Genomic DNA, 16,141 nt, shown 5'->3' with positions numbered 1-16,141 from the left:
TTCCTGAAGTTGAAATAATGTTGGGATTCAGTGCTGTAAATCCCTTTCTAAAGAAGGAGAAAGGCAGAGAGACAGTATGTAGAGAAAACAGGGAGTTGCTATGGCTTTGAACTGCATGTTTGGGTCCCTGGGGTGAAAGAGGCTCTGAACTGAAATCTGTATTCAGGGTTACACTCTATATGTGTGTTACTCAATTATACCCAGTCTGTCTAGTTTGCATGTTCTGGGGAATGAGTAGAGGAACCTTCCTAATATCTGTTTTCTTCTCAGCCTTGTGTCCCAATGCAACTTTGAAGGGAGACAGAATAAAGCTGCAGCAGTTCCTAGGGCTGTTTGTGGACTTGGTGTTGCCCCTCTTTGCTAAAGCCAGATATAAAAGTAAGTTGGAGAAGGGTGTGGGTTTAAACTGTTAACAAGGAACAAACAAACTGCCTAGCTCTCTTTTTGACTTGACTTTGTATCTATTTACTTAATATTTCCTTGTGTGTGTTTTTAACTGGGCTTTTTTTGTTCTGTTTGTTGCAGGCTTCTGATGTTAAAAGGGTAATGGATGGAGAAAGCAAGATAATCTAAGTATATCAGTTTTTCTACAAGACAGCTGAAGTCATCTTTGCAAAAAAAGCTTCTGTAGGAGCGACATCTGCAAACATCCTGAGCTGGCAGACTAAACAGCATTCTTGTGACTGAGCAAGAAGCCTGGTAGTCTCTGCTCAAGGCCAGGGAAGAGTAGGATGGCAGCAGAGTCACCCTGAAAAAAAAAGAGGTGAGCTGTGAGAGAAGGCTGAATGATCTTCATACTGAACCTGGCTAATTCACTCTCTTACATAAAATTAAGGCTAAGGCAAAAGAGGTGGAGGGAAAAAGAGGTACTAGTTAGTAAAGCTTTGCATAAGGAAAAATGAACTATCATCTTCCTCCAGAGCAGGCACCAGTCTAACACTAACGTTCTCAAATGGCTTATTATGCCTGAGTGTGTTTAGGGATGAAGTTGTGTGCTGTTTATTGGGAAGTCAAAGAGCAAATTTGCACTGACATGAGAATATTGCTGTATGCAGTAGACTCTAGCATGTACACATGAGCTTTTTCATGTGCACTATGTCAATATTAGCTGTCTACTGGAGTGTTTGGATGAAGGCATCACTGAATGGTGTGATTAATGTTGCAGGTTTTCTTGAGATGTAATGGATGATTGCAGTCAGGCTTCAGCATGTACCAAACTTGCAGCATTTTGTTACTGACCTGCTGATGCATGATTACATGATAATACAGCATGGAGTCCTCATGGTGTAGTGTTTCTTTCCTGAAAGACTGCAAAGGAGAAACTTCAGAATCATACAATAGTTTGGGTTGGAAGGGACCTTCAAAGCTCATCTAGTCCAACCCCCCTGCAATGAGCAGGGATGTCTTCAATTTGATCACGTTGCTCAAAGCCTCGTCTAGCCCGGCCTTGAATGTTTGCAGGGATGGGGCATCCACCACCTGTCTGGGCAACCTGGGCCAGTGTTTCACCATCCTAACCGTAAAAATATTCTTACTTATATCTAATCTAAATCTACCCTTTTTTAGTTTAAAGCCAATACCTCTTGTCCTATCATAACAGGCCCTACTTTACTCTCACTCTTCTCCCCATGTCTGAAGTTGCCTGTACTACATCAAGATGATATGTTAAAATGCAGCTTCTAATGGTTGATTTAAGAAGAATCCCTTATTTTTATATTTTAGATCAAAATGAAGAGTTTGCTTAACTTAGCTTTATGTAATTTCCATGCCCAGGTTCCCTTGGGAACCGTGGTGGAACAAGATGCAGAAGCCGAGGAGCCTCACCTTGCTGTTCCGATCCCCTTGGAAAGAGCTGTTTTTTCCAAGGAGCATGTCAGCCCTATGTGAATTAGGAACTGGGGAGCTTCCTCTGTGCAATAAGCATGGAAGGTGAGGTATTTCCAGGCATTATAAACTAGAGAGAAGATAGTCATGCAAAAGCCTTTGTAGCTGATAGATTTGAGATGGCTAAATACCAAGTGCTGTAACCAAAGCTGAAACTTTACTGACAAACAACTTGTAAAAAGCCTTATTTATGTGCTCTACGAGTTGTTGCTATCAGCACATCCTTCAACATGAATAGAAAGTACCACAACAGCGTAGTTGTGCAAAAGCAGAGATCTTGCCTTCTGACACAGCACAGGTAAAATCTGCAGTTAACCCTTCCACTTAAAATTCAGGGATTGAAGTGGACCTATCTGGACACTTGATGCTATAGACTCAAAAGGACTTGGGTGTATAAAGTGAGACTTAGGCACTTATGTTTTGCCAAGGACCCCTTGCTGCTTTGTCTTGATGGTAGATGATCTGCAGAAATCCCCAAGTATTTTATTTTGCCAAACATCTGGAAATTATTCTCTGCTCATATCCACAAGTGCCTCAGTGGGACAGGAACATGCAGCTCAGCCCTAAGCTCAACTGAGATCCTGAAACTTAGCATTCCTTTTTTCAGGTTCCTTAATGATCTTGGCCTGGAAATAGGTATGAAATAAAATGCAAAGAATGACTGCTGCTTTTCTTACTGATACGGGTGGTGTCATTCTACTCGAGTGGTTTTTTTGTTGTGTTGGGGTTTTTTTTTTGGAGTGTGTTTTGTTTGTTTGTTTGTTTTCTCTTTACAAAAATGAAATGAAGGTAAGAGTGTTTAGAGAAAAAACAGAAGAGACTCAGATTCAGATTCCTTCTCTGCCTAGAAGATTGTTGCCTTTCAAAAGCGTGTGAGAGGCTGTTCCTGGCTCAGAGGAACCTTTCCTGTTTCTCTTTCCAGCATGCATCCCAGCTGTAAAGAATTCAGGAAACCTGGAGAAAAGAAAGGAGGGAGAGACAGGTATTGTGCTGGCTGGTTCTGGCCTCTTTTCTCAAGTCACCGGAAAAAAAGGAAGAAAAAAGAACAAAATCATGGCTTTGGTCCCCAAGAGTGATGTCTTTTGCCATGAAGTTTATTTACCTTCTTATGCATGCGTTTTGACTTCCCCTCTCCAATGACTTTGTGTTTTCTGCACAGCAACTGTGCTCTAGCACTGGAAGTTGAGACTGTCTCTTCCAAGATAAATGAGTTTATATCCATTTGAATTTCCTCTAGTGAAGGAAAGACTTTGATTTGCTGTGCCTCTTCCCATGGCAGAAAGCAGTATGCCTTGCTTGGGGTTCTTTGAAAGAAAGTGCATCCAATGCCCTCGGTGAGTTCTTGGTTGTTATCTTGACTGGATAGGAAGTGCCCACTGTATCAATGGTCATTTCGGGTTTGGAGATTAAGGCCTTGCCTCAGTATTTTCTCTTCCTTTGTTCTATACAGATATTTAGGGTTTTGATGGTTTTAGGCTACGTTAGGATTGTGAAATCTTGTACTGTCCATACGTGTATGCTGACAACATGGGCTCTCAGGAGCTTCACTTTTCATTCCCAGTCCTTTCTCAGGACAGGAAACCAGCAAAGCACCAAATGATCTTACAAGCACTGAAGCCCTTTACTGTGTCTGATAGAGTCTGTCCTTCTGACAGGTTTGGTCAATGGTAATGTTCTGCCAAGCAGGGTTTAAGATCTTGATACTGCTACACTTTGTCTTGTTCCTTATTCTGTGGTCTTAACTACTTTCACAGGTATAGGATGCGATAAACTTCAACTAGTGCATGTGAAAACACAAACTCCAGGGAACTCTCCATAGAGAAAATAACTGTATTGCAGGGGAAACAGCAGCACCTGCTGCAGCTCAGCTCTGCCAGCCAACGTCAAACCTGTGCTGAAGTGCTTAGAGCTGCTAGTACACCACAGGAGGAGACAGGCAGGGGGATATGGTAAGAATGCTACATGTGTTTTTACAATATGCAGGCCTTCATTTACTCTCTTCCTGGCATTATTGATCAATTTGTTTGTTGTAGGTAGGAATTGTTGCAGCATGCAGGGCTGCAGCTGCATCTCTGTGAGCCTCCAGGAAGAAAAATATTTACTTGCTATCCCCAAATTGAAAAGCCCCAAACTGCCGCTGGTCAAAATAATAAGATATTGCTGTTGTTCAAGAACAGAACTGTCAAGCTAATAGCTAATGGCTTCAGATGAGCACAAATCAAATTTAAAAAAAAATCCAACACACTGAGGTGTTTTGCAACCCTGAGAGCCTCACTGGAGTGAATGCTGGTGGTTCAGCTTCTTATTATCTGTTCAGTTTCTACAAAAAGGACTGACGAGGTGACCGTGATATAAAATGATTTAAAAACTCCTTAAGTCAGCTTAAGTCCATTACTGATTTGTGCTGGGGGAATTTGGATTATGATGAATATTATTACCGTAACACTGAGGAGTGTTAGATTGGGATTCTTTGTGTAAACTGCAGACACACACCTTTTGAGAGAAATGTCAGTTGCCTTATAAGCAAACCTAATTAACACAGAATAATTTAGGTTACTACTGATAGATGCAAATTTTCTGCAAACTCAGGTAAATGGCATAGTCAAGCTAATTCTTATTTTAGCTTCCTCTTGGTTTTGTTTTCAAAGATTCAGGAGTCTTAGTGGGAAGAAAAGCATTTCCACCTGTAATATCTGATGTTATTTAACAGAGCTGTTAATTAGCCTGTTAATTGGAAGTGTTACAAAGTGGTTAATTGTGGAAAAGCAGTATTAACTCCAGGAGACCTAGAGGGACTGGTGAAAAGATGCTTATTTTTGTACGAGGTCATTCTGAACTTTTGACTCTGAAGGTGGAGAGGCTTGTTCTTGACCTTGGGATTTCTGGTCCTTGCACTGATGGTGATGAAGAATATTGAAAACAGAGCTATAGAAAACTACCAATTTTCACTTGGTATGAAAACAGATAGTTTTGCAAGTATGTGAAAATCTGATCCAGTGTCCAGTTTGCTCTTTGTGCCAGCCAGCACCCTTATTTGTGGTGTAAATGACTGAACTTCTCCCTCAGGGCAAAATGGTGAATTTGTTCAGGCACAAATATGTCTTTTCATGATGAAATTTTATCCCCTTTCTATCAAAAGCAGCTTTTTATACAGAAACATGGCTTTCCCACTGTTTTTCTAGTCATAAGAATTTCTGTGCAGAACCAGTGATATGGTCTGATGGGAATTGCATACCAGCTGAAGCAATTCCAGTCATTGTTCTCTAAGCGGTATTTCCACCCCTTCACGCAGCCCCACTTAAACTTCTGCACGTTAGTAGGAAGCCAGTAATATGGAATTTATAGAGGAAAATTACATGAATACCTAAAAGATTAATTTACTCTGATTATTCCCTTGTTTATAGGCAATCAAGTATCTCCTAACATTAGTATAATGTATATAACAGCATGAAAAGCCCAAGATTGTCTAAAATAGTACTTTGAAGGTGAAACACAATGGTAATATCATCTTGCAGTTACAGTCATATGCAGCACAGGTAGGGTGTGCAAACAGTAAATCATGAATGTGTCGTAACACTCCCAGTACCACAAATTCACATGTGTAACATCTTCTCTGTCCTGCAGAACTGGATGAAGTATGTTTGAGCTTTCTCATCTTTTCCCTCAGTATCTGAAATGTTAAAGGAATTATTTCTTTTTCAGGATGACTGAGTATAAAGAGATGTACATATAAATCAGTAAATTCAAATTCTCAGGGTTGAATTTTAACTTTTTACTGAGTTTTTGTGATGGAGGGGTTTTTTTTCTGTATTTGTAATTTCTGAGTGCTAATGAGGCTGACATAATCAAAGAAGCTTGGCCCACACTACATAAGAAATAAAGGCATTTTAGGTATTTGTCACTAAACAGCAAGTTTTAGAATGAACAAATCAGGTGAACCATCTACTTGGCTGTGAATCCATTTGTGGAGCTGTCTGCCTGAAATGTCCCTGGTCTCCAGAGATGACGGCTTAAGACTCTAGAAAGAGATGAAGTTGTTTAATGTAACTATTCAATATACAAGCATGATTCAGACTGGGAATTCTAACAAAAGGCAACAAAGCCAAGACCCAGGTCTAAGTGAAGTTGGGGTGTCAAAATAGCATGGAATTATACATTGGCTTGAACAGCCTGGATAGAGCTTGAATATGTCAGTGTATAAGGGTGTTAGCGCTTTTTAATGTGACTGATAAACATTTGGAAGTAGATGCATGAGCTGAAAGAGAAAATCCCGTGTAGGAACTTTGATACAGGTGCGGAAGAGAAGAATTTCCTTTTTTATTTGTTAATGCTTCAGTGAAGTACCATTGTTGATATTTTGCTATAGGTTGATATATATTAAGGAGAATTTTTGTAGTTGGTAAACCTAGTAGATTCTAGTCCCCACTTGCTTCGCAATGCAGGACTGAAAGGGGGATTATTGTGTGATTAAATCCAGGCCCTTGTTAGGGGAACTTGTGGCCTATACCATTCATATGTCTACCAGGCTTCATCTTTAAACTAATTAGGTTACTTGTTCTACGGGGAGGCTTTCTCAAAACCTGACTTTATGTTGAAACTGTGCTCTAATTTACTGTTCTAGCAACAGTTCATATAAATTGATATAACGAGTAAGTGCAGGCAGCCCTCTGAAGAGTCACTGTTGTCATATGCTTTTTAGATTTGAGACAAGCAGTTTCCTTGATTTCCCTTTTTTTTTCTTTACCAGTTTCTTTTGCTTTTGAGTAGCATGGGGAAGTATCTTCTGTATGGAAATGCGACTTAGGTTGCTTTGTTCTTTGATTTGCATAGTAATAATGCTGTCTCTTTTGTTATTATATTAAAATAGTTTATCATATTTCTACAAACAATCTGAATCATCAGTGAGCTATTGCATCTTGTAGTTAATGAATAGCACAGCTGGCTCAGCTTGTATGCATCCATAGCACTCGGTTCAGACTGAATCTCTCGGATTGCTTTTACTCTATCTTCTGTCTCAATTGCTGGTTTGCAACAGTGACGCGTAAATTTTGTAGAAGCTTTTCTATTACTGTATAGACACTAAATTTCCTTTTGGTTATACATGGAATTATAATACCATTGAAATATAAACTTGTAATAATTTTACTTGCATCCTGGAGGCCTGATTCTGCTATGCAAACTTGCACAAGTAAATTTTATTCATTTGATGGAGGAAGGCCACTGGCTGAGGTGCTCGTGCCAGCCCACCATTGCACAGCGGCATCTTTGGGGTTTTTTGCAGTGATAGAGCACAAAGCTGTCCTGAAGCGAGTGCCACACGTGCCCGTGGTGTTTAGCTGCTCTTCCTCCTTACTGTGTGCTTACAGCTGCTCCTGTGACGCTGGGAAAACTGTTGTGCTAATGTTATTGCAGAATGTCTGTCTGACCTTCAAGACTATAAAATACTTGAGTGGTTTTGTTGTTTATAAGTCACAAGAGAGTCAGCACTTCCATTCCTGGCTGTGCAGCTGTGCCACATACATCAGCATCCCTAGTAAATCATGTTGCCATCTCTGTAGAAATTCGCCGTATACTGACAGGCGGCAGATATAAATAACAATATATGTATAACCTAAGGTGGATTCAACTTGTATGTCTGCTAATAAAATAATTCAGTGGCAGACAATCTTTATTACAAATTTCATCACTGTTACTGAAAAAACTAGCTCTTAGCTGTCCATTTTTTCCAATAAAGTTTTCCCTTTTCCATTCGTTGCTGCTGGGAACTATGTCATTCATAAAATGGGTGACTGCACCGTATTGATTGAGGTTAATACCGATAGAAAAAGAATCTTTTTGGGGTGGAAGAAAACCCTTCCTGTAGAGAGTGAAATTATGATTTTTTTTTTGAGAGATACACAATCTGTCTTTATTTTTACTATTCTTAATGCTGAAGAGAAATAGATTTACAGATACTTCAGTAAACTGTAAAAAGCTGTCTCCTTTTCCCTTTGACAGGAATAGCATTCTGCTAATTTCAGAAGGGCCTTCTGTAGGCACTCTGCTTCGGTTTCTAAACTTTAGACTGGTTTTCTGGACTCACCTAGATGAGAATTTGTTGTATTCAAAAAGGATTATACATCTTGGGCTAAAAATACCTTTAAATTAGAGCTGCCTAAGTATAAGTTAATTTATGCCAGTTTCCTCTGAGGCAATTTTCTTGTGACCTGACGTAGGATACTTTTGCCCAACCATAAGTCCTGCCACTGATACGACAAAGAAAGCGAGTGAGAAGGCACTGCACGTAGCTGGTCTGGAGCACCTGATTGAAGCTGCATCCTCTGACACTCCTGATGGGCACATGTTGTGCTGGGCTTTCTCCTTGCTGCGGCACAGCAAGTGTGCTGTGGTGCTCGGGGGGCAGCTGCGGCTCTACCACGGACACTTGGAGCAATTTGCTGGAGCTGGGAGGATCGAGCTTGGCCAGAACCTCACTCTTGCTCTCCTTTCATCACACAACTGATTTTCTAGAATGGTTTTAGACACTCAGCCCACTCAATATAAGCTGCTTATTCTCTTACTTTTCTTGCTAGTTTTTAACATTTTATTAGGGAGAACTTGCTCACTTTGATATAGTGGTAGAATAGGCTTAAAGGATGAAAAAAATCCAATTATTATCTCCAAAATCTCCAAGTGATGCACTCAAAATAACTTGCACCTCTTCTATCTTGTGTAAGTTAAATCATTAAACTAGTATGACTCAATGGGAAAAATATTACAGATGCATTGCAGTCAAATGACAGACTTAAATGAGCCAATTCATAATTAATTTTCCTTTTATTATAAATTTGATTGAATTATCTTTGGGATTTGGGGAATCCTATAAAACTGAGGTGCATGATTTGATGTTTAACAGTGTATGAACATTTTCACTGTGAAATCTAATTGCCACACTCATGCTTTGAGTTTATATTTGTGTTCATGATATGAAGTTGCCTTATTATTAAAAGAGTACAAAAACACATGAATGACAGGTTCTGTGATTCTAGTGCTGGACTGCTATCAGGAAGGGTTTTCCTTTTTTGGAATTCAATTGAGATTTTGCAGATGAAAACCTTTTTCATTTTTACCCCTATTCTTAGACAGAGGGATAGTTTTGACACAACCAAGAATTGCTCCAGGGTCTGTTTTAACTGAGTGCAATGGAAATGTATCATAATCTTTGTCTTTTCGAAGGAGTATGTTTCAGAATGGGGCTGGCTTTTGTCTCAAGCAATACATGTCAGCAGCTCTGAGCACGCTTCCCTATTACGTTTCTCCAGGTCAGATGCTATTTTAAGGCCACGTGCTGTGCGGGAAGATGAACTGGTATGTGCTTGAGGTATCTGAGAGTGAGAAGCAATCTGATCTTTGAAATATATCATGTCTGGTCTTGAGATAGTACAGTTTGACAGCTTCATGGGATGGACTTCCAGGGGCAGGGGGAACAGCTGAATCTATTGGTATTTAGGCCACTTATGATTTAATTCCAAATTTTAGTTGGAAGGCTGGCTTTCTTAGAAAAATCTTAGTGAAGCTATCTGATCAGCTCTTTTACCTGTAAGGATTTTTATTAATAGAACTTTTGGAAAGATTTTTGGTTTCTTCTGTTATAATGTTAGGAGCTGTCACTGCAATGGAAAATGAAAAGCAAACTTCTTAAAAATCACCTCATAAAAATCAAATGGTCCTGAAATGAAAATTTAAGTAGACCCAGATAACAAGTACAAAAAAAAAGAGCATAGAGTTAGCTGATGAAGCATCTGTTCTGAAGGAGATTTGTGATTTCAGCTTTGTCGTCTTGTAGGATTTGTTGTGCTCTTCACAACAATGAAGGGGCTTAGACCGTAGACTGAAGGGAATAGGGATTTTCTTTTTCTTGCAGGAGCATCTCAAGTTCTTCAGTGCTCTTCTTTTCATTCTTGAAGGCTGCGTTTGACCACTGTGCACACGGCTCTGACTGCTCTGGAATAGATGTTCCTGGAGCTGCCCCTGCCCTGGACGCAGCCCTGCAGAAACAAAGCTGCCTTTGGCTGTGCTTCTGCCTGGGCCAGCCTGAAGAGATTATTTCCCAGCGTGGCCCATCTGGTGCTTACCATCACCCAGTGGAGGCAATTTCCCTCGTAGATGTGCCGGCCCATGCATCTGAGTGAAGCTGCTTTCAAACACAAATCACTGAGAATAATCTACGTTGTGTTTTTAGCACAGTGGATTTTTTCAGTGGATCATTTTGTCAGGAAAACACTAGAGTGTGATGAGATGTGGTGTCATGCTGCAGGAAAAGGAAGGGATGGAGTGAGCAGCTGAGAAGGGATTTGGAGTAATGATGTGTTTCAGTGGTCCAGACAGAAGAGTAAGTCTGAGCACCTCCTGAGGAGTATGGTCAGAGCTACCACACCTGCAACACAGGCTCTTTGAGCTCTGCTTTACATGTTACATTTGCGTTCTCCTACATAAATAGGAGTTAAACACTCAGTTTCTGTTGGAATTCATCCTGAAAGTCAGGAGCTGGGATATTTAACTTCCATTTGTGTCGTTGAAAATCTCTCCTTTTATTTTGCCACTGTGCAACAGCATTGAAGTCCAGCGATCCCAGCTAATTTTGAGATACTTAACGTAAGAAGAAAAATTATGGTGTGGAAACCACTGTTAAATTCTACAAACCTACTTTGCAATGCAAAACTCATTCATAGCAAAGAAGTTGAATCAAAGGCTCACCGCCGCCAACTAATTATTTAATGTTTTCTAGCTAATCTTGTTACGGTGCCAAAAATGTGTGCTTCCATCTCTGTTTCTTTTCTCATTAGGAGGATAAGCCGATAAATTGTTTTTCTGCTTGAGTTGTGTTTGATTTGCACTAAATTTCCTTCTGTGAAACTAACTGCCTGTTCCTTCTCTTCATCAGCAAATTTGGAATAACTGGCATATCATCACTTTACTGCTGAATCTAGAAGGACGTTTTAACTGTGTCTTATCACGCTTTGCAAACAAAAGACAAAAATTTAATTCGTATATGAGAAACTAGAAACCAAAATGAGTGTGTAACTTCTTTTCTCTGCAAGGCTTTAGATATAGTGATACAAAATAACATGGTTGTTAAGTTGCTTGCTAGAGAGTTGAGAAATTTGCCTTCAGTTCACTGCTGTTGTAAACCTGTTGTAAACAGGTCCTGTAAGATTGCTGGCAAGTAGTTTTATCTTTGGACATCTGTAAAAGGGCTTTTCATAAACAAGTGTCAAGAGAACTTACTAGAATTCAGGTGCATCTCAGAGGTGTTTGGGTATCAGGGTAAAGCAGGCAGTTTAAAAACTTATCACCACGCTATTCCAGCCAGCCCAGTGTGGTTTTTCTGTGTACCATCACTAAATAAAGACTGGCACTCTGTCTACATCAGTGGGAAACTTGCTGTTGATGTCAGAGCAGGCAGGATCCCCTGGGGAACTCTGCAGTTTGATTATAACATAAATTCAGACAAAATACCTGTGTCTCCTTGTTGCAATATCTGAAAATAAGCATTTTTTTTAGTACAAGTTTCTGTGAGCAGCTCACAGCTATCTCATCTGGAGCGATGATTTTATCAGCTCTTGCAAACAAAGCATATTCCAGTCTCGTTCAGAGCCTGAGAAGGAAAACTCGGGATGTTAGGGTTCTGATATAGGAAACAGTGCCATCCTTCTGTTTCAGCTATTTCAGTGCTAAATTTTGCTTCCTTCCAAATGGACAGAATATTTGTTGGATGAAATACCATTAGAGACTGGGTTTCCTGACAGTATGCACTCCCACACAGTCACTTGTTGTGTTGGGATCCTGATGGGATCTGTGATCAACAGGTGTCCCCAAGGCACCGTGCTGCAGCTTGCCAGTGCAGGCATTCTGTGAGAGGGTTCAAGAAGCCCTTGCTGACCAGATGCCCAGCTTTAATTAGCACCACATGCTGGATTTGTCCTCCAAGTCTTGCATCCAGACAGGGACCAGCCCCTGTGTTGAGCTTCTGGCCTTTCTGGCGATCACAGGTGAGAAGACAGCTGTAAGGCATGTGTGTTTGCAGGCTTCTTGTGCGGCATTTCAGTGGCAACGGGGCACATGACCCAGGGGGAAGGTAGGAGAGATTTCAGTGTTCATCAAAACAGCTAGTGAGCTCTCACATGTGCTTAGTGCAGAGAGAGCCTGTAATTACCATTTGAAAGTAATACTAGAGTTTGGCTAAAGCAAACCTGAATTTATTGAAATAGAGCTGTTTCCATAATGATGAAGCATTTCTATTTGTTTTGTGGAGAAGTAAAGCCAGCAGAAGGTTCCTTTGGGCTTACAGTCAAGGCTTGAGATCTTCAGGCTGAGGCCTCATGACAGTGCATTTCTGAAAATGTGTAAATGATCAGTCTGCCAGATTTTTGGCAGAGGTTTTGCTGTATCTCCGTAGAGATCCTGACAATTTTAGTGCACGGAAGTGGTCAGTCAGAGAAGTAATTGAGGCATTAAACTATTGTACCCCAAGATATCTGAGATCTCTCATCGCTGCATCCTTATTGGCTAAACTGAATGAAGCAGAAGACAGGCTAGGGAAATAAATGTTTTTAAAGCCTTACTGGAAAAAGGAACTAAGGGAGAGTTAGGGGGTTTTGTGGTGGTTAAAGAATTTGAAAACAGAAGCTGGCATAGCTGCATTAGAGGCTTGGTTTTAGCAGATATATTTCAGCAAGTGGATGTGTGAACAGTCCTCTAAATGCTAGAATTTCATTAGGGATAGGGAAGAAAAGAGACTAGTGTATTTCTGTAGACAGCGAGATGCCTCTAGGTCTCAGTTGACTTCACACATTGTAGTGATCCAATAGCAGTCTAAAGTGTGGCAGGGAATATCAGATTCTGAGCTACTAAATCCCAGTCCTAAAGAAGGCAGGAGTAAGTTGTTTTTTGGATTGTGTTATTTTTTGTTGGTGGTGGTTGCACTTGATATTGGGTTTACCCCTGTTTTTATGGCTTCTGAACAATTTATGTGCACAATCTGTTTGACCTCACACAATGTAGAATTTGTAAATCATGTTCCTAAGATTCCTTGTCCTCCAATGTGGATGCTCTGTTGGGGTTCATTGTTGTACAAAAGGAAGGAAACAGTTACAGATGTTTAAATGGTAAGCTAACTTTATATAACTTTCACTGTATATCTTGGGCAACCTAGAAGGCCACATCCACATCACCTGCTTTGTGCCTTACTCAGGCCTCAAAGCTATAGTGTCGTGATGGTGACTCAGATGGCCTTTGCCCACGCCTGTTGAATTCTGGCTCTTTAGGGGCATTACAAAAGCTATCACAGCACTTGGGAGAGGAACATGCATTGAGTAGCCTGACTGCAGTCCTAAATCATCATAAAAGCCTCCTGGCAGTGTGGCACAGACTTGGGGTCTTGATCTCTTGTTCTCAAGTTTCCATGTCCAACATCCTGAGCTGCCATCTCAGCTGGAACTGCACAGGTTATTTAACAGAGAAAAGCAATAGAAAATACTGGAAGTGGTAAAAATATTTAGCTGCTTTCAGAGACAGCTGAGCTTCCATGTGCATAGTTGCCATCTTTAACCATGGTCCTGCAGGTATCTGGTTGGGAGGGAATGATCAGTGCCTGCATATAGACCTGCCTCTACTTGGGTTCCTGGTGTTATGAGGTTCTGTACAAGTTCTGATCTTAATTAAGCTTGTGCAAGTTGAAGTGACTTGTAGTGCTAAGCAAATGGGAAATTTGGCTCAGTAAAACAGCTGCATCCTCACCTACACTTGTATTGCCATGGATGTGTAGGTATACTCACTAAGAACACTGAAAGTGTAACCTGAGAAAAGAGGACAGCATGTGAGGACAGTATATGCAAAAGATGAGGTAAATTCCCTTTGGGTCCTTTCAGGTCACTTGTCAGAGCTTAACTGCCATCTTCTTCCTCTTCACGTCAAGACAACCTTTCCATTGCAGTGGTCATGGCGATATCTAACAAGCTAGTGAATGAATCAGAAAGTCTCTGTACAGGGGACATAATGCAGCCTGCACTGTGCAGTGGGTGCCCGTTTAACCACACTTCTGAAGAATTAAGACTAAAAATAACTTCGAGAGGAGCTGCAGTAAAATCATTCTCAAGTCAGAGTTGTCATAGTTGCTGTCCCAAGGTTCTCCTGCTGCAGCTCAGATACTCTGCTTGCTCTAGGAATAAATAAGAGGACGGTCAAGAAGCCAAGATAAAGTTACAGAAATGTGCCTATGAGATGGTGTCACTTCTGGTGACTTACACAGTGCCTGGCATTGTTTGCTCACCAGTATTCCGTCTTGCAGCATCTGTTTCCACGAGCTGGTGCTCCTTGCTGGTTGGCGACTGGTGAAATAACACTGTGAGCAGCACCACCATCTGGCTCGGCAATGCTGTCTTTGTGCTAGAACCCATCATCTGCTGCAGTAACTGTTCAAAAGTAGCTACGAATATAACAAGGCACTTCCTATTAGTGTGAGTAGTATTCGTGTAGCTGTATCCCTGATAAGCGGCTGTGAACACATTCCCCATACTGAGTTGTGATTTAAACTGACAAAAGCATCTAAATTTGTAATGAAGAATGACAATCTATCTTCCATTCATTTTACTATGTAACTGTGTCCCATCTGTCTACTTGCCTCCCGGCTGCAAAATCAGCACAATCCTTAGGTTGTTTCCGTGCATGCTAATTCTTAAGGGCAGAAATTCACACCGTTAAAGACAGGTAACATAAAATTTGGATGTGCACAGCACAAAGCAATTTTCCAGGTCAGGCTCAGACAGTTGTGGCACTTGGAAATCTTCTGTTTCACTTGAGAACCAAATACAATAAGTGGGTGAAAACATTTGGTTAATCTATCAATTCAAGTCTCACATTTGTTTGCTGTAGCTCAGTAATAGGCTTATGGAGGTTATTGCTTATTGCTAGTCTTTTTGTCTGCAAATGCCATCTGTTTCGAAGAAGCCAGTTTGAAAATGCAGAAAATAAAATATGCTTTAAAAAGAAGTTCAGAAATCACTGCAGTGATAAATACAAGAATTGTATTTTGTAAACTGCATGTTTTATTGTAAAATGCAGCCACGTATTGATTATGGTCTTAAAAAAATCCAGAGGACAGTAGAACTGAACTCAGAGACAGGATATTAATAGGTATGTTATCAGATAAATCTAACAACTAATGTTTTTAGGAGGGGGAGGGCATTTTCCCGTTGGTTCACAAAATGCCCCATAAGCAATACATTAAACTTGTCTATTCTGTTCTCTTGGCTCTGTTTTGCCAAGTGTCTCCCTCGTGCAGCCTTGGAAGACAATGTAAGGCAGAAATAGCTGCAGGCTTTGCACCAAACCCTGCTGGACCCTTGACACCTTTTGTTGAAAATCTGTGCTGTAGTATGTTACCCTCCAGTAACATAATAATGCATGCTGTACTTAAAGGTAAATGTAACTGCTGTCCGTGTCATTGATGGCAAGTTGGCAAGAAAACCTCTGATGGTGCCAGTGCAGGCAGTTTCCAACTGTTTAATAGTGTGGCTTGCGTTGTCAGAAATTGTCCCTTGAGAGCTCCCAGAGCTCCAGCTCCTCTGCAGTTCTTACATGGAGGAGTGCTGACCCTGCTTTTCAGCTCTCCCTTAGCGTACACTAACAGGTAGATACCACATAGAGTCAGTGTCATGGCCCATCCGTTCTCTGCAGGCACGTGATCTCAAAATGGGAACCTCTGCTCAAGTTGTTACGGCAACATAACAAGTTGGTGCAGGTACAGATCTTTCTGTTGTAGCCTGTTTAATGTGTGCGTATAGGCGTTCAGTCTTGTGAAGGTATCCAGCATAGCTTAGTCTCCTATGCAAAGATATGTAAGGAAGCAGTGCTCCTTTGAAAGAGAGCTGTGTGGACAGCTTGTTCTCTGGTTTCTTCATCAGGCCTTTCTTTAGGCAGCCTGGCCTTCCGGGAGTTCTTTGTGCCAAGCGGAGATTTTTACAGTAGATCTGGTCTGTCTTGATGCGCTGAAGCACAATCACTTTAAAATGAAAAGATAACACACTTTAGGTTTTAGTTAACTGAATGCAATTTGACGCATAATACAAAACTGACATGAGCCAAGTTTAGAATCGTGTTATCAACTGAATTGTCATGGTCAAGAGCAGAGTGGGGCCATTAAGGGGCTGTGAAAATTTGCAAATGGCATTTTCCCTGCTGATAACACAGATGGTGCTACTTCAAAACTATTCTGTTT

General features: G+C 40.8%; 1 protein-coding gene across 1 annotated transcript in view; it reads left to right on the top strand.

Moving 5' to 3' along the window:
• The window catches only part of SLC25A36 (solute carrier family 25 member 36), a 38,389-nt gene extending 35,557 nt beyond the window's left edge, over positions 1–2,832 (top strand). The window contains exons 8-11 of the transcript XR_013922508.1: positions 271–378; positions 526–763; positions 2,492–2,520; positions 2,807–2,832. The gene's annotated coding sequence lies outside the window, so the exon portion shown is untranslated. The remainder of the gene's footprint in view (positions 1–270; positions 379–525; positions 764–2,491; positions 2,521–2,806) is intronic.
• Positions 2,833–16,141: the final 13,309 nt, after the last annotated feature.

This window comes from Nesoenas mayeri, assembly GCF_963082525.1.
Source record: "Nesoenas mayeri genome assembly, chromosome: 9".
Classification (NCBI taxonomy): Eukaryota; Metazoa; Chordata; class Aves; order Columbiformes; family Columbidae; genus Nesoenas; species Nesoenas mayeri.
This window is presented reverse-complemented; position numbering and strand designations above follow the sequence as displayed.